Consider the following 19,399-nt stretch of genomic DNA (forward strand, 5'->3'; position numbering starts at 1 on the left):
CACGGATGATTGTCGGCGCATGCGCTGTAGCTGCGGCTGTAGCTTTAACTGTGGCGCTCCAATTATCAAACACCGAACATTCATCCGCCTGTAAATATATTTTATGTTTAACTAGGCGTTTCCTCAAGATCGACGTATTGCTAGCCCCAGTTCTGCATTTTGCGTGGCAAATATTGCGTGTCGCGCTGTCTGCATCAGTGTGCTTTCTTCCCCTGACAACCATTGTCGTCGTGAACAAAACTAACACGATCGCTTAAATAACAAATTGAAATTTAACTGCATTAAATATCTGTCTGTCCTATTGCAGCTTTACATGTAAATTGTATTGAAACGCTGAGGTAGCTGTTGATTCATTTAAACCTTTATCCCAGTTCCGTACGTCCCGCTCAGCTCGTGTGCGCCGCTGCTGATGAGCACGTGAATGTACCGAGATTTGGCACCGTTTGATGTGACATGAACTGATACCCGGTAGTACGGCCACCCTTTAAAAGTACCGACCTCGGTACCCAATCCAACTGTCCAGTCAGAGAGACACAGAGATCCTTCAAAACAGATGATAAAAATACAGTGACGGCCTTTTTTGGACAATGTAATAATGCTGATGACACAACAAGAGGTTAATATTGCAATATAAACTTTAATCTCAGCTGTGAATTAGAGCAAAAGGGACGTGTTGCTGTAAGATCTGTATGACGCTTGAGTACATAACAGGGATTTCCACCACTCAGAACGGACTCGAAAATGAATGAAAATCAAATTCAATTCACACAACTGATTGAAAACACAGTGCAGAATTGCAGTTTGACTATGAATGTAAGGAAGTAGAATTAAAATGGAATAGTGTAAGCGCAGCTTTTAGCACTATAGCTTAATATTTCAATATGAATTACCCAGCTTATTAACATAAACAGCATACATTGAATCCCCCCCCATGTGATAACCGATATTTACAGCAGCAAAAAGTACCCATCAGCCAACCCCCCCCCCCCCCCCCCCCAGTTCAAGCAACTGCCTGAAAAGTCTGTGCATGTCACTGTTATTCATGATGAATGCCACATTTTCAGTGTTGCCTATAGAATAAATAATTTAACTGTGACTTTGTGTAACATGGCGAAAGCGCACTTTATACATTCATACAAATAACCCTATAACAGCCCTATCCATCTGACAATCCAGAGCTTTTCCCAAGAAATACTACTGCAGGCTCGTCACAAATGGTAACCCACATAAACAGTTAAACATGCACAAACAATTACAATATGCATATGGAAAAGATCGTAGAGGGCGGACATAAACCAAATGCCTATTGTTAGAGCAGGATAAAACAATTACACAGTTAGTATCTTACAATCATGCAAATATAAAGTTCACTCACTTGTACATATACAAGGTCAAAATCAACACCTACCACCTTGGAAGTAAATATATTATGTAATTATTTATGTTTTGCTAGATTAAATGTCATTCATATGTTGTATAATTGCATTAAATTGAAATGAATTCAATTAAATGAATAAATGAAATTCTTCTTACTGTCATTCCAATTCAACATCTTACAGAGTGTTGCCTAGTCCATTTAAAATCCAGTTAATGAATGGGATGGGGCACGATTCATGAACTCTGAACAACACTGGTAGGTTACATGATGAGCCGACCAATCAAACTTGCTGTATGTTCAGTCACATTCTTTGAACTGGGAAGGTGACCAGGAATGGCAGAGAACAGAAGACAGTGAAATAGAGCCATCCAGGAAGTCCAGCTGCTTTCCGAAATGTTGTTTTGTGGGTGTGGTTTCTTCTACAAGGAAGCAAATATAACATTTTGAGCCCATTCCACAAATAGGTTAATTGATTTTGGTCTTACTGGTTGATTTGGTGTGTTTTATTGATTTCCTAATTTGTGTATTTTTTCACATTTGCATATGTCTGGTGTGACAATCATATAACATACTGCAGCACTGAGATACATGGAATCGATGTTCCTGTCATCGACAGTCTGTGATTTTTTCACGTGGAGGCTGGGGAGAAACCAACAAAGTACTGCTTAAAGTTCGTTCATCAGTTCGGGATTAACAAAATTTTGGGAAACATTCACAGACGTCACTCTGCGGTTACTTACGTTTTTCGTTATCTTGTTCGTTATTCTCTAAGATTGATCGCTTTCGGAAACCGACCCCACATGGTTTTGGTCAGAGCCCGCCCCCTGAGTTTGATAGCTGCCTTTGACAGATTAATGCCTGCTGGTATGATTTAAATTGCAATTTAAATAATCATGTAGATAATACTTTAAATTATTTACATAATTATCAGTTAAATGACATATTTTGAATAATTGTTTAAATGACCGTTTATAATTTAAATAATCATTTAAATGACAATTATAAATAATTATTATTTATAAATAATTATAAATAATTATTATAAACAATCAATTATTATTTATAATCATTTAAATGAAAATTTAAATTCCAATTTAAATAATTGTTTAAATGCTATATTTATATATTGAATATTGACATAAAACATCCTCCATATTTGGCCCCCCCTGACAATAAACTCATGCTGATTTTGCAGTTACAACAGAAGATCAAACAAACACATATTTGTGCATGATTCCAGCTAGGGACATTTTTCTCTGATTTCCAAGTTATCAGTTTCTTCCAGATAATATGAATCCCCATATACAAGTCACACAGGATTTTATTTTCATACAGAAATACACTGATGTGTCAAAACATTATGACCACCCTCATATGAAGTGAAAAATGTTGACTATCTCGTAAAAACAGTGTCTGTCAAGGTTTGGGATATGTTAGGCAGTAAACTATCACTCGGTACTTGTAGTTGAATATGTAATATGTTGAATGTAGAAGAAATTATGATAAAGATGCTGAGAAGGGCCAAATCATCATGGCCAGACAACAAGGTCAGTGAATCTCTGAAACGGCAACGCTGGTGAGTACCTATTGAGAGTGGATCGAGGAAGGAAAAACCACAAACTTTTGACAGGGTGCTGGGCAGCCAGGATGCAAACGAAGGCTATCACATCTGGTACAACCAAGGACAAGGGTTTCTATTGCGAGAATGGTAGATAATTTTGATTATGATTATAGGAGTGATGTGTCGTGGTACACAGGGCATCAAGCCCTGTTGCATATCTGGCTATATAACCACAGGGCAATCAGAGTGCGCATGACCCCTTCCCACCTTTGAAAGTGCATAGAATGGAACTGGACATTGGCACAATGGCGAAAGGTCACCTAGTCTGATGATCCAGGTTTCTGCAGCATTATGTGGTTGGCTGGGTTATGTGTCGAGTATCTGTGGGATGCGTTGATTTGACATGTCTGATCCACGGTTACTCTGCTGTCAACCTGTCCTGTTCATCCGCCAGTATGATTATCAGGGGTCACTACCGGTCCTCCGGATCTCTCCTAATTCTCCCTAGGTGTGTCTTGCTCATTATCCACAATCCTATTGAGCTAACTATCCATTCCTGCATCATGTCAGCTCCTCATTAATCCTGTATATAAGTGCTTCCTATTTGACATCAGTCCTCCTGTTGCCTGTGCCCTTCCCTGTTCTCGTCTCCCCAGTGTGACCCTGTTTGTTTCCCTGCTCTTGTTTTGGTTTGGTAAAGCCCCTCCTTGTTCTCCTGACACCTGCTCTCAAGTTCTTCGTTTCTCGTGTCATGACAACTGCCCCATATGCAGCAATGCTCCATACCTGGTGTGGCATGACACATTTGATCTTCCTAAGAGCAACTGGACTTTTTTTCCACTTTCTTGAAGACATTTCACCTCTCATCTGAAAGGCTTCTTCAGTTCTAAAAGTCTGATGGGGAGTTCCAGGTGTTTATCGTGCAGTGGGGTCGTCACCTTGAAAGTGGCCTTTGACACACCCTGCCGTCCTACAGGTCATTAGAGTCACTTTCGGAAAGGTGTGGATCAAGGCGTATGGCACAACACAGGAGAGCCAGAACATCACGACAAGACTCAGCTGTGCATCTGTACCTAAAGCAGAAGAGACACTCCTTCGAGACACGGAAGACAGGTGGTTGATAAAAGAGGGATAAAAGAGGCCATTTAGAACGGTCATGACCGAACAGAGGTGAAGGCTTAAGACACCAATTATCAGCCACCTATAACGCAGTCTTGAGGTGCCTTTCCAGGTGATTTAAATGTAAGGGGCAGCCACCTGTAAATAGTTCACACCTTGACTCAGGCGGAACCAAGGTGTCACACCTTAATCCACACCTTGCCCCCAAGTGACTCTAATGAACTGTTGGACGGCAGGGTGTGTCAATGACCACTTTCAAGGTGACGACCCCACTGCAGGATAAATACTTGGACGACTGAGACGACTGAGAACCTACACAGACAGACACATTTGATCATCCTCAAAATGATTATTTAGGTAGCATGAGAGATGTTTTGGAAGTGACTAAAGATTATGCTCCAAACTAAAGAAGCCGTTTTGGCATATGTCACTAATATCTCAAGAGTCAAGACAATAAATAGGTGAAACCAATTTCATAACCTCCCCAGCGATAAAACATTGCCGGGGATATATCTTTAGAAAGGATTTTGTTTCTCTTTGTAAGACGGGAGTCTTGGAAGCAAAAGAAAGTTAAAGAAAAATACTCTGTCAGGTAACGTATTGAAGTAGATGAGAGCTGTCATCTTTCCTTCTGGATGATGCTCACAACTACACATTCAGTATAAACATCTCATGGCAGAAAAGTTAAATGTCTTTTAGGTCTCATATCAACTGCCTAATTTTGTTATTATTATTTAACACAAGGGATCCAAATGTGTTTACAATAAAACTAGTCGTACAAAGGCCTCAAGTACTGCAAAGCTTGTAAAGTGTTACAGTAGTGAGAACTTATAATTATACTAGATCACTGCTTAGACAAATTAATATTATACAGCATACCAAGACCAGAGATTTATTCCAAGAGTTTTAACATCCAGTCTGTCTTTTAATTTATTTAGACACGCTGAGGCTGGAATACAGGATGGGAATTTTGAGAAAGAGCTTCTTAAGAACATGTTTTTTGTTTTGAACATCCAACTCCTAGCAATTGTATTAATGTCAGAAAGCATGTGTGTTGAATTACAAGTGGAGCCTTTGCGATTCAAATGCCAATGGCAATTATTTCGCCAGAGAGATGGTGAATTATTTCAGTTTTTTTCTGTAAATAAGTGGCAGGCAAAAAAAGTGAATGTCCCCTTATTGCAAATAATGAACACCCCTTTAATTACTTTCACTGAATGCTGGAGAACTTGGTGTGCAGCTTTAAAAATGGCCAGCACAGTAAAACAGGCTCTGTCATGCGCTTTATAAAGTGAAGTACCCTGGAATTTTTTAGGGTGACTTTCATGCCTCATTCACTCCATCAATGAAAAAGCATTTTCTTTATATAAAGAAAATGTTTATATATTAAAAAATATCTGTACTGTCAATGAATGACAAAGGGCTTCATGGTCATGTTTGATGAGTCTTTTAGACCAGCAGTGACTTCGAAGAATGTCAGCTTATTCCCTCATTTATACTTATATACCATGCCTATATGAACAGCTGTGGGTTAGTAACAATCAACCAAAACACTAAGGCTTAGGAACTGAGTCAGAAGGAGCATAGACAGTAATCACAAGACTGCACACAGGAAGGATAAACCAGGATTTAGACACTAAAAGTATGGACTAATATTGAGTACCTAAACGCAAAGAACATAATTAGCATGGGGCGCAATGAATGGCAAATTGTCCAGCGTGACTGAGGTTGGCCTTTCACCAGCCTAAATGCGACAATGGCAGGAAAGCAGGAATCAGCCACAGCCACAGGGTGGCCCAGAGAGTGAGGGAAACACACTAGGGACTGAGAATAGTGCTGAACCTTGGGAAACACCAAGGAACGAACAGCATGGCCAGTGACACCTGCTGGTTCTTTTGTGCTGTTTCAAGACTACAGCCGTTCACTAATCTGTGACGTCAACTTAAATGAGCAGCTATTAATAAGACAGCAGCAATAATAGGTGCTCACTTGTGCTAATGGTGTTGTTTGTATTCCTGCATATTTGAGGCATTGCAAAGCGTTCTTGTTAGCAAAAGGTTAACACCTTTAAGGTTTGATTGGTTGGTTAATTATGGAATTATGAAATAAGCGCCAGCCAATCACAGGTTCTTTATGTTCCTCTGGTTTTCTGGTGGGGACCAGTGTCAGGGAGATCTCAATGCTTAGCTGGATTTCCCTTGAATACTTTTTAATCACCATTCCTCTTCATAAGCAACGTTCCCATTGGGACTGCAGTTTTTTTGAGATTATGCAGGGTGAAAAGCACTGTGTCACTAAAGAAAGATAGTTGTACAACATTCAAGGGTCTCTTATTTACTAGAATATTAAGGAACAAGCCTTTTGATTCGGAGACAATGTCCTTAATGTACATGCTTATCACATGATCTTCTGCCGATCACATGGTATCACATGGTGCTGCTCAGTGGATCTTGGTGAGCCTCAAGCAGCCCCAGGCCCAGAAAACCGCAGCCCACAGAGATCTCCCTGGATCTCTGCTTGGATTGGCACCGACTTGGCCAACCGCATCATAGTAGGTAATCTGAAATTTGGATGGAGCCAGTGCACCCATTTGTATAATTGCCAAATTTGGCACATTGGATCAGAGCATGATTGATGTTTAGCCTTCCAGACTAAGAAATTTCAGTTATCGTAATGGGATTCCTTCATCTGCAAGGCCCCAATTATCAATGTGTCATTTAAAGTTGAGATTTAAATGAATATTTTCCCCACACACACTTCACAGCTGGTTTGAGACTAAATTTATGCAGCTGCAGGATACTGAGTGTCATTATGAGCTATGAACACAGCACAAGTGTTTTCCTTACTATTATTTGTGACATCATTATTCCTTAGACAAACTGTGGGTATTTCATTCTGGGAACTGAAAATGGATGTGGGTGAGGAAGCTTCATATTACATGCTGGTGCTTCTGTCTGGGGTGACCCTGCCCTCTTGTAATTGGGCATCATGTGCATGTAGACAATAACAAGGCAAGGAAGGTTTTGATCTTTGTTCTTCACTTGCAGTCTTTTGTTTGCACTGCAGTTCCCTCCCCCATCTTGATCGAGCTTGTATTTCTCTGGTTGAACTGCATCTTATTTTTATTACTTTGAAACAACTTCTGAACTCACTTTCCCAGCATCATTGCCTTTATTGCTGGTCAGATCAGTATCGCTTTCATCATTAATATTCTCTCCTCTGCATGAGGTCCCTCGTAATCCATTCATTCTAGGAGAAGTAGTAACGACAAGAGGAGAGCATGATGGGAAATTCCTGGATTCCTAAGTCTTTCTGGAAGGGCCAGTCAAGGACATTTTTGGTAAATCTTAAGGAGTCAAACCTATTTGTCCTTCAAGCTGTACATCCCGACCCTATTTCAGGATTACTGAACAGTTCAGAGAAACAGTGAGCAATGATAATGCTAACAAAAGTCTTGGCTTACATGAGTGGTGGCTTTTAGAAATTAACGTTTTTTGCCAGTAGAAAGCATGTCTATTGAAAGCATTACATACATTTTTTTCATGAAATGTTTAGCACGCCCCATTACTGAAGAGGTCAACGCATTACGCATCCTTCAGCTTTACAGAAGTATTCCAAGCTGCATTCCAACCATATTCTATGTTCAAGTTGAGGTTCTTTGTTCAGCAATTCAAATTTCCGTTTATAAATCCAGCGATATATCCTGGTCAGGGCTGTAGGGGGCCTGAATCTTATCCAAAGGACAGGGTATGAGGCTGGGGTACGTCTTGGGTGGCATGCCAGGCCATCACAATGTGCACATACCCACACATGTAAACCATACACGGTGGAGAAGTCATAGATCGCAGGAGGAAACCGGAATACCCAGAAGGAACCCACATGACATGGGGAGAAACTGCATATACTGTACAACACAGAGCAGAGAATAGTTTATAAATGTTTATATCAAGGCTTTGGCAATGCTATTTTCCTATTGGTCTAGAGATGTCACGTGGGTTTTGATTATATTCGTGTAACCACATAGGAAGTTCCGGCAGTTTAATAACAGTTCTATATTAATGCATTTTAATGTTTTATTAAACATGTTAATATAAAAACCTGTGTGACCTTTTACTCATAAATAAGCAGTCACTCTTATCAGTATTTTTTTTTTTTGGTTTTCAAAACTCAAGCGCCTGTCTGTTGACAGTTTCTATGGCAACTTATCAGACTTGCCTGACCAGACATTATATTCTTATAGGGACTACATTCTTAAGAGCACATTGGAATACAATTAGGTACTAATTGAAATAATTTTCTCCTGAAAAATTAACTTAGTACTCTAGTATTATTTTTCATTTGTTAGCCGTAGTGTGTGGTTATACAAAAACAATCACTTTCAACTTGGAGTTGACTGGCATCCTGCCCAAGGCATCCTATGTTATGTCCGTTGTGGTTTATCAAAACCAAACATTGTTCCACAACAGAGCAGACTTGTGTGTGAGCTTCAGTGTCTGTCTAGTGTTACCACACGCATCAGCACATGATGGTGATATATTGTATTTGCTAAGCTCATTCAGTCGGAGTTGCATATGGAGCCTCTCTGTGTGTTCAGTGTGTGTTTTTCCCCACTGGCTCTTGTCAACTTCAGTGGAGAGTAACACCATTCACAGAAATCCTGCTGCATGTAATCAGTTTCACTCTTTTATGTTAAGTGGCCAGACTCATTTATTAATTTCGATTGAAGAGCAGAGTGGAGCCTGACTTGAAGGAGCCTTTGGCACGAAAAGGGCAGGGGGTAGGGGGGGGGCATGCTCGAGGCCCTGAACGTGAACACTTGAGGTGATCTCAGTAGGGCTCCTCTCTCCTTAAGATGCTTTGAAGGAAGGAATGCTGAAAAACAAAGATTTCCTTTGCAATGAGCTCCGTTGAATCAACTTCAAAATTACGCTGAATGCGGTGAGATTTCTCACCCTATTTTCCCCTCCTTCTATGAATCTCATTTCTGAAAGAGCATGAATTGTTCTTAATTCATTAGGTGTGGGTGATTTATGAGTAACAATTTTAAAGGGTCTATCCTGCTCATCAGTTCAAAGGCTGGGACTAGCTACACCACAAGCCTCTTGTTCTTTGAAGCAGAGGTCGAAATCTCTTTTATCTCTAATCCATAGAAACCGATGTGGCTCTACGGACCGTGTAATCGTAGACTTTGGCATCCTGCTGTGGACAGAAGTAACGTTTCACAAAAGCCGTACAGATCAAATAAGAGGCCCTCACTGGAAAGGCATTTTGGGGCAGGTGTGAGGTGATTTGTTCTCACTGAGAATACATGATTAATTTTACCCTTTTGAGGAGAGTGATGGTGTTCAGGAGAGGAAAGCCTCACTGGAAGCTTAACACAGCAGAATATACACAGTACTGTAAAGAGCTGCAACTGTAGATAGCTGCAGTTGTATATACAACTGGAAGCATCGATATAAAACAAATCACACCAATATCAAGTTAAATCTCTAAACACAATGAAAACCTTGACCCTAAAAACAGTGGTAAATTGATTTAAGCTGAAAACTGAATGCTCTCAAGTTCCACCTTTGGTCTGTCTGTCTTGTGAGCCTTCATACGGCTTGGCTAAGGAGGGCCGGCTTGTGTCCGAGGGTCCTATCCTGTCTGACATAAGCATCACATCAGAGAAGGAATGGGTGAGTTAACTTCTGATCCAGAGGACTGACCATCCTTATTTTAGGATTCTGGTACTATTTAACATTCAGTACACTGGGCGGATCATGCTTAAAAGCCACAGGTCATTCACAGCAAGATGACGCAGGCTGCAGGAGCGCGACGGTAATGACAGTGTATTCATTCGTTTCTCTTTTCGGAGGCTGAACGTCAGCAGAAAACACAGTGATGCCTCATATCTGTCCCGCTGGGATGTGGATATGCGGGGACGTACAGCGTGCAAGCTGCCTTTGATTGTCACATACAGCCTGTGGCATGTTTTTTAAGGTGGCTTTGGATAGAAGCACATGTCTGTGTGACATGGGGACATGGGGACTGAGGCAGGGTTAATTAGTTATTAGGGTTATTAATACAAACTCAAACAGAGACAACAGAGGGCCAGAGGCAAATACTGAAGGTAGGGAAGGGCAGCAGTGTCTGGATGTGTAGTTCAGGCCAGCATTGCAGGGTCAACTGACAACGGCTTCATTTAATGAAAAGAAGGGGACGGTCGTCTGATTTTGCTTCCCCCCCCGAGATATCCATGACTCTGTCAGGCACACGGCACCAGAATAGGAACCTGTCTGCCAGCAATGCCTGTCGCTATTGTGACTGGCGGTATGATTTGCTATTGAAAACTGAGGCCAAACCACCTGGGCAGATGGACTGAATCGGACTGTTGTTGCGAAGCGGCGATGGATTTTCCAGCTGCGTGATAAGATCAGTTCCCACTCTTTTGAAAGCATCTGCCTGTTTTTCCTTCTGTGCTATGAATTTCGAGAATGTTGCCGTTGTAATGCGTTTCACTAAGCTACGCGTAATGAGGTTAATTAAACAGTGTAATCTCTCCAGGAACAAACAAATGTAACAACAGTTCCACAATTACATTAGTATAGTGCAAGGATGCAATTAGCTTTGTATTAATGACCATTTCAATCCAAAGAGAGGACTCAATTAAAGCATCCACGCTTTTTCATTTATTAATTTGATCATGTAATTTGAAATGCAGTGTATCATCTCGCTTCCCAGCAGGTTCAGCGAAATAAAACATAAATTAGAAACCCCTCCTCCAGACATATCCTATTATAGTTTTTAACATGATATGGTTTCCCATTACCACACATTACGCAGAGAGTTGTGGGTTCGAATCCTGCCTACTGACATAGGAGTGGGGTTGGTATGTTAATTCATTGTTGGACAGGTTCCCTCTGGGTAATTCTGGTTTCTTTCCACAGATATCATGTGAGTTAGCAATTTATATGTCTAAATTGCTCACAAACCAGCACCGTCCTGTACTGGAGAAATTTTTGGAAGGTGGATGGACGGTAGCACTGAATGTGTGCATTTTTCATCCATTTGTGAAAGTGGTTTTAGTATAAAGGTAAAACACCTCATATGATTATTACCATAAAATGAGGGAATATGAGACAAAAAGATATCAAAGAGGAGACAATAAAGCTCAGAGGTGAAGTAAGACTGTACACAAATTCGAATTAGGATACTATCAATAGCACAAAGACACGGATATATTACAGGATATGGGATAGTGACCCCAAAATGTAATTTATACAGATATAACCAGAAGAAGCAGAAATAATAAAAATTATCTGCACAATCACTCTATTTAATTAGTCAGGTACTTAGTTTTGATAGATAGACTTGTAAACAGACAGGCAGACTAACTGACATACTTTATCCTAAGAGGAAATATGGTGTTTATATTTAATTTGAATTTAAATCTGTGAGAAGGTCCATGTACTGTGTCATTCAGAGAAGACAGCCGGGGGCAAGTAATTAAACGGAAGTCCATTGCCAAGGAGAAATACAGAACCCCACCTGCTTCACATACAAGTCTGACAGACACTGTCTGGATTGGGCGGAGCCAGGGGCAGGACCAGGGTCTTCGAAACAGCCAGAATGCCAGCCGATAGACTCTGCCATTCAGACTGAAAAATCGGTAATTTGTTTTGTCAGAGGAAAGTGTCCGGGGCAGAGAAGAGTTAGAGGTTAAAGGGAGGAATTAAGGGAGCCGTCCTTCCCTGTCATGTCAGCAGCTGAACTCGGCTCTGATTCTGTCGTTACTTTGATATCAAGCGACATTACAGGGAACACGAGCCGACGGCCCATAAGATAAAACCCAAACAGGTGAAATCCCACGGGATTTATAGCAGTACGGCTTAAAATCTGAAAATGTTTCAGCTGAGATAACACAACGAAAGAGCTTTCACTGCGGCCAGGAGTGCGTCGCGGCTGTCTTCTGTGTCTTTGGCATTCTTCAGTGTCTGGGAAAGAAGTGTGGCCTGTATTTCCTGACAGAAATGTTTTCTGTTTGTGTTCCAGGTCACTGCAAGTCTAGTCAGCTTATGTCATTCACATCTATTTCGTTCTCAGCAGTCGGTAAACTAAACTGTCCGAATAATTACCTCAAACAAACAAAGTGCCTAGCGGGATGATTTTATATTCCATTAATCTCCTTTTTCATTTCAGCTGCTTGAAGCCACTATTTGGAAAAGAATTAATCAGATTTGTGATAGCTGGCCTTTATAGACCACTTATGTCGCAGCGATGTGACAGTTGCGGGTGGATCTTAGTAGCCAAGTTAGTGAGAACGGAGCTGAATGGCTGACTGTATGTTATAGGATTAATTAAGATTAATTAACAGCAACAAACGTCTCAGGAAGTAAGGACAGTCTTCCTGAGGATGGGTTCTTATATTTAAGCTTAGTGAGGTCTTTTACCCACAGAGTACACTACCAGTGAAATAGCTTATGGCTCTTTGTCTGTGTTTCCCAATCTGGTGCTTGGGCCACACAGCAATCAGAGCAGAAACGTGGGCTCTCTGTCAGGTAGCTGGGAGGGAGCAAAAACGTGGACTGACTGTGGGTCCCCGCAGACCGGACTGGCAAACACTGCTCTGTGGGGTTACCATTTATACAGCTGCAGGATAAAACAGCAGGAAATCATCAGCTTTGGATTCCACCTCTTAAAGCATCAAGCTGTTAGATCTTCCTTGGCAGCGCAAGGCCTGCAGAAGTGAGCCTTTGGTTTGGCAAAACTGGCGGTTACTGCGGACATTCCCACACACCCAGTTATTTGGCTAAGAATGCACTGGTGATTGTGGAGTCCAGTATGTGGTCAAATGTACTAAGGTCAGACATATAACCCAAGCTCTCAGTGCCTGGAGTTCACAATTAAAGCAACTCTAAACTGCCCAAATCGTATGACTGTGACTGAGTGCATTCTCTGGGATAGACTGGCATCCCATCCAGGGTGCCCCCTGCCCTGTGTTAGACTGGCATCCCATCCAAGATGTCCCCTACCTTCGTGCCCTGTATTAGACTGGCATAGGCTCTAGGTTCACCCTTTGTAATTATGCTGATGGCTGTTGTAACAGCTGATAATGATTCATACTGTATATTCAGTCTTCACACTGTATCCTGGAGATGGCGCTGGCGTGATCTCGCCCCTCTCTCTCACCCTAATTAGCAGTCCTTCTGTACCTGTCCCTCTGTATTTTTTGCCCCACATCTTGTTTTCCGCCACTCGCAGAGCTCCGTGATCTTGTTACATGGCGGTCAGACTCAAGAAAAAAAAAAACATCACAAGGCGCGAGTCAGCCGGCCGGGTCTCTCAAGGCTGACATAGCCGTCTTGTACTCTTACAAAATCACTATATTGATTCCAGTGCAGGATTCTCACCCCCCTCCTTCCACCCAGAACTAAAAAAAAAAAAACACCCAGCCGAGTTCAATGCAAATTGAAGTGCTTACTGTCACATCAGAGAAGAGGACAAGGTTGCCATGGCAGAATCCACACCACCTTTGGATGAAATCCCAGCTCCTGGATGGAATATAATACAAGCAGCAACTACATTTCCGTAGTTGCAATACTAATATAAGGGTCTAAGTCAACAATATTATTCAAAGGTAGCAAATCTGGCTGTTACACTTTTCTAAATCCTCTCTACATACACTGCCCGTTGAAGGTGTAAAAATAACATTATAATAGAAATCAAAATACCCTCAACCCAAAAGGCATTTTCCAACAATATCTTACAAAGCCATGCTTGTCCTTCCATCCATTGGAGGTTGTGGAGATCACTGAGGGCAAGGGGCTATGGGAAGAATGGTAAATTCACACAATCAGCGTCTCTCTGGACCGAGGGAGGAAACCTGGGCATCCGGCAAACGTGCGGAGTCGAGGCTCGACTGAACCCACTGCCCTGGGTTCAGCACATGGCGACTGAGCCTCTACAAACACAATAAAACAACAAACAAACAAAGCAGAGCCTGTATGCAGCAAAGCGGCATTTTATTACTAATTACTGCAGACCCTAATAAAATGATACAGCGGGTCGGCTTGCATGATGAGAATATCAAATTGCCTTGCAGATAGGAATTAATCTTCAGGTTTATTTTCTGAAAATCTGCTGCCTTAAACTACAAGGCTACGTTCTGTACAAGAAGCTGCATTCTAGTATCTTCACTCAGTTGGATCAAGAAAATAGGTTGAGGCAGACACATGGTGCAAGAACCTATGTGATAGAAGGCCTCCATCAAGCGGGTACCATCTGGCCAGTTGACCTCCTCCATGATTGATGTCAATGTTTATTTGCAGGGGAAAAGGCCAGTTCACTTACTGACTCTTGCTTGAATGGACCCAAGTGATGACTCACACTCCAGCTGTAATGGGCTGTCATGTAGTGGTATTAATATATCGTATGTACAATCCATATGGCCATCTTGCCCAGGTTGTGGAAGGTGTGTCAATGTTGCAGATGACCTGAAGGGGCGCTGTTTCTACAGTGTAGGTGATGAGCATGGTATACCGCGTTTCCATTTCTAAAAAACTCATTGAAATGGGTGTTGCTGCCTTATTCTCTTTGTCCGTTACTCTTGCAGTCCAGGTGTTCAGTCATGGTGTGTCCACCTGGCGAGTAAGGACTTACAGAGAGGCACATCCCCCCGAATCAGTGTCTATACCCTATTGAAGCCTTTTCTTCCCAGGTACCAATCCCCTCCTTTCTTAGTTCACTTTCAAACACCGACAAATCGTGCACTTGGATGCAGTTCCTGTTGTGTACTATAGAGGGCAGTGCGGGCCAGCATTTCTCTCCATGTTCACGCTTTACACCCTGTACTGGTGACCAGGGTCAACTTGCTCCCCATTTTCCTTCTCCAAGGGAAGCATTTTGGGGGGGGGGGGGTCAGGGTTTCAGCTGTGACTTCGCGCACTATGCTGTCCAATCGCAGGGAGTGGAAAATACCACCGTGTTCAAACGAGAGCACTGCAGGCAGCCGGTCGGACAGCTGAAAACATGTCAGCATACACAGCTGTAGAAATACACCATCTATGTTGTATTATGTTTTTGCATTAAAAGAAAAATAGTATGCTATGTCAGCATGGGGAATAATATACGTTAATTTATGGAAATATTCAAGGGAACACACTCTGTGGGCTCTTGCTTTCAAGTCCAACAGCTGCTAGTCTAATTTCTGATTTGCAGAAGTGCTGAGGCATTTAAACTGGTGAGAAAAATCAATGTCTGTACAGGAAAAGTACATCAAATGAAAAAATGCCTCCAAATCTATATCTCAGTCTAATTGATCAAACTTTAATTGCCAGAAAAGTCTTGATTACGCATTTATAATCCTAGCCATCAGAGCTGCCTGCAAAAGCACCGTCAGGCTTGATTTATTCCAATAATTTGTTGCGCGGACACCTCAGATGAATTGGGTGGGTTAAGATAAGACAGGAAGCGGCGTGATGATGCATAGAGTGGGGTGGGGGGGGGGGGGGGGCTCTGATCACACCTACGCACCGGGTAAGAAACCAGGGGACGAGGGCGCTGGGTGGGAGGGTCAGGATCCTTTCTAATTCAGACGACGGTGGCCTGAAGTCTGTTGAAGTGCTGTAGCTCAACAAGTAAAGCACTGGGATAACAATGCAAAGGCTGTGAGGTCAACTCCCAGGAAGCAGCTGTGTAATGTAACCCCACCCTCTACTGTAAGCTGCTTTGGATAAAAGCAACAGGTACATGAATAACTGTCAGGTTGCTGTGGCCGTGCATTTTTAAAACCAATCATTACTCTACCCATAGGTTTTGTGTCTCATTTTGGAGCAAATGGGAGACCCAGAAACCTTTTACCCAGACACTGCCATAGGGGATGGGCAGGGCCCAGACAGCAAGTTAACAGTTTGGCTCTGACAGCATGTAATCAGACTGGCTAGGCCTGTGGGCATACAACCACATTAATTAAAGGGGTATCATTACTGATAATACAGGCATCATTTAATCACTCTTTCTGTCTCTCTGCAAATATCCTTCAGTGACACAGTGAATATTCAGGTTATGCAGAAACTTTAATTTAGGAGTAACTGACAATTTCTCCATGAAACCCCGTTTTGAACCAGTAGTTGGAGGATAGGGTGACCGCCCCCCCAATCCATGTCGGGAGGGACACATTGAGCTACTTCAGGTTTTACAAACTACTTTAACACTCAAAGGCTCCCATGCTTGGCTAAACTGCCTGGTTCACCTTGCACTCTTACTAGTTTGTTTCCTTGATTGAAAGACTCTTCCAGCTGTTTCACATTAATGTTAGTGACACATGCATGATTATAGGAGACTAACTAATCAGCACACAGCAAGAACTCAGTGATTAAGTGAAATCTGGATCCTTTTAATTGAAATGGTAGTTTACAAACCCTGTCATAGCTCATAGTGTCCCTCCTGACATAGATTAGGTGGTCACCCTACCTGAAGATGGATGGATGGATGTTTTATGGTACTTTTCTCTGAGGTAGGAGCAGTGGAAAACTGCATTAGAGTTCAGCTGAAGGCGCTCAGGGGAGCCACTTCAGGGACCCTCCTCAGTCTCGAGCAGTTGACCTTGGTGACCTTCTCCGCCACGCTTGTGTCTTAATCTAAATGAGGTTAAGACACAAGGCTTGTCTTCATTGGTCGTACTGTAACATGCTCCTCTGCTGACCTCTATGTTCACCATCTATCTGGAAACCTTATTTGTGTCTCTTCTTGTTTTCAGTCTGGCCAATTTGTCTTGTTCAAAAGAAAAAAAATGACTTCTAGCACAATACTTGGTCATGATTAACATTTACTGCACCATCCATCCATCCATCCATCATCCATCTATCTATCTATCTATCTATCTATCTATCTATCTATCTATCTATCTATCTATCTATCTGCTTAAAAATGTTCTATGAACACATTGTAAATGCATTATGAAGTTGCAGCGTTAAAGTAAAGCATTACCCAATGTTCCCCCTAATGACAGATAGATAGATAGATAGATAGATAGATAGATAGATAGATAGATAGATAGATAGATAGATAGAGTATGTAATACAGTGCAGGTATTACATGTGAGGTAGAAACATGCTTTTGAACATGGAAGGGGGATGATATGTCACTGAAGTGAGACCAAAAGCAGTTTGCAGGCCTTTTTCCCCCGCATCTTGTATTCAGCCACATGTCTCAGTCTCCTTACTCAAGCTTCCTTGGGTGATGACCGGGTCTCAAGTCAGCCGTGATTTATCAAACTCTATGGCAATGCCTGCCATTCCTGATTCATCAGGTCTCATTCTCTTTACAGCTTGGTAAACAGGACACACATCTTGGTCCACCTGAAGGACCTTAAGCAAGGTAACATCCCACGCTAACAAATTTCCGTTACCTTAGGTGGCTTTGCTGATAGGATTTGAGTACTAAAAATATCAACAAACACTGACATACTGGTCTTACGCCTTCCCGGAAAACACAGTTTTGCTCATGTACTTGTATACCTCAAGAAATATGCAGATAAAGTTTTAAAAATCCTGCATTTTAATTTGGATTGTAATCATGCATCTTGCATGTTATCACAATAACAACAACAACAATAATAAAATAATAATAATAAACCTATATATATAAAACTGACATTCTCCGTGGGTGTACTTCTTGCATGTCCTTTTTGCACTCTGCTCCCAGTTCCAGGGGGTTCCAGAGCATTGTGCCTTAGGGAGGGGGCCCCTTTCAAGACTCAAAAGGGCAATCAGACAGACCCCGATGATTACTCACTACTAGTAGAAAGACAGATTATTAGCCTTTTTCAATTCCTTCCGACAACCAGTCACCTGACTGCAACCAAAAATCCCAGTTTGAAATTAAAAAGAGAGACATTAATCGGCTGTGACATCTTCCAAACATGCAAAGTCATTTAATTGAAGTGTCACTATATGCAATTAAGGAAATGGCCAGTGCTTGGTTGATGGCTTTCTGCTGTCATGTTACCTTAAGTCCTCACTATCATGAGCACAGTCAACAGAAAACAATTAACATATCTGGCATATGGTCTTAAAGATTCAGCATCAATCGCACGTCCGATTTAAAAAACCCATCAGAGATTAAATCGTCACACTGAATTACGTTGGACATGACTGGAGAACTTGGGAATTACAAATCAACATATATATGAAAGACAAAAAAAATGATTACTGTTTTCTGTGCAGATATTAAAGAAAACCTGTATTTAAAATACCAACATCTCAAATCTGGTTAGAGCACCCTCTGTGAGGATTTCCACATATAATATTTATGTACTCTGTCATGAGTCAGAAGCTGACCTGGGCATACTCATTACTATCACTGTCAAACTGGCGTCAAATGTAACTCATGGATGGAAGTGTGCTGTGTCATGCAAAAAAATACCGCTATTAAGGTAAATATTGAAAGCAATACAATGTAACTGGCGCAGTGCAGATTTTTGACAATACATTTCAGTCGGACTGAGGACTAATTGATCTGAGTTAAAGTTGAAAAACAAATTGTTAAGTCATTTACCTTATGCATGTGGCAAAGCATGTATTGATATAGTAGAAGATTTTTCATTTGAAGGAGAATCTTGATAATGAACCAATAATTAAAAATTGCAGATTAGCCTTGGCTCTGTGTGAACGCTTGTTATGAATACTGTTAGCTCGCTCTGATGGTATGTTAAAACAGTTAGTGCGTTCCTTCAATGAAAGATGTTATCAAACTATGACAATGTTTTTCCCAGGTGACAGTCAACCAATATCTCTTCTGATCGTGAAGGGCACCGTTCATCCATCCATCCATCCATCTTGCAACTGCTGATCCTTGATAGGGTGGTGAGATCCCATGCAGGCCGCATAGGGCACAAGGCAGGAGATATCCGAACCAGATATCCGTCCATCATAGTACACACACTATACAGGAAATTTAGAAATGGCTATTGTATCTTTTACTTGCTAAACTGCTGCTAAACAAAGTAAATGTACATGTAAATCTAATTACATGCCTTTGGACTACAGGACAGAAACCTGCACACCGCTGGGGCATTAGCATCCACATAAAGAAAAGTGTCCATTCATCCACATTCATCCACAGCCAGTCAGTTCCCACTCCATCCCACCTAAACACCGAGCACGCCTGCAGATCACCAGCCTGACCAGTTAGAACAGACACACAGCACCTGATGTCACCCAGCTCCTGTGAGATATTGCGTTTTTCACCACACTGTGAATTTATTTCATGACCTACAATCATAGTAGGACTTCGGCTTGCTTACCTGGTTTTAGTTCGTCCACGTGTTTGAGTTACGGTTCTTGATCACATTTTGGATT

At 41.7% G+C, this 19,399-nt stretch overlaps 1 long non-coding RNA gene across 1 annotated transcript; it reads right to left on the minus strand.

Moving 5' to 3' along the window:
* Positions 1-1,773: 1,773 nt before the first annotated feature.
* LOC125717483 (uncharacterized) lies at positions 1,774-2,213 on the minus strand. Its single transcript, XR_007384549.1, has 3 exons — positions 2,119-2,213; positions 1,951-2,017; positions 1,774-1,797 (listed from the first exon to the last, which is right to left on the minus strand). It is a non-coding gene; the product is annotated as an uncharacterized LOC125717483 (long non-coding RNA).
* Between the last annotated feature and the right edge of the window lie 17,186 nt (positions 2,214-19,399).

Source organism: Brienomyrus brachyistius, chromosome 22, assembly GCF_023856365.1.
Source record: "Brienomyrus brachyistius isolate T26 chromosome 22, BBRACH_0.4, whole genome shotgun sequence".
NCBI classification, from domain to species: Eukaryota; Metazoa; Chordata; class Actinopteri; order Osteoglossiformes; family Mormyridae; genus Brienomyrus; species Brienomyrus brachyistius.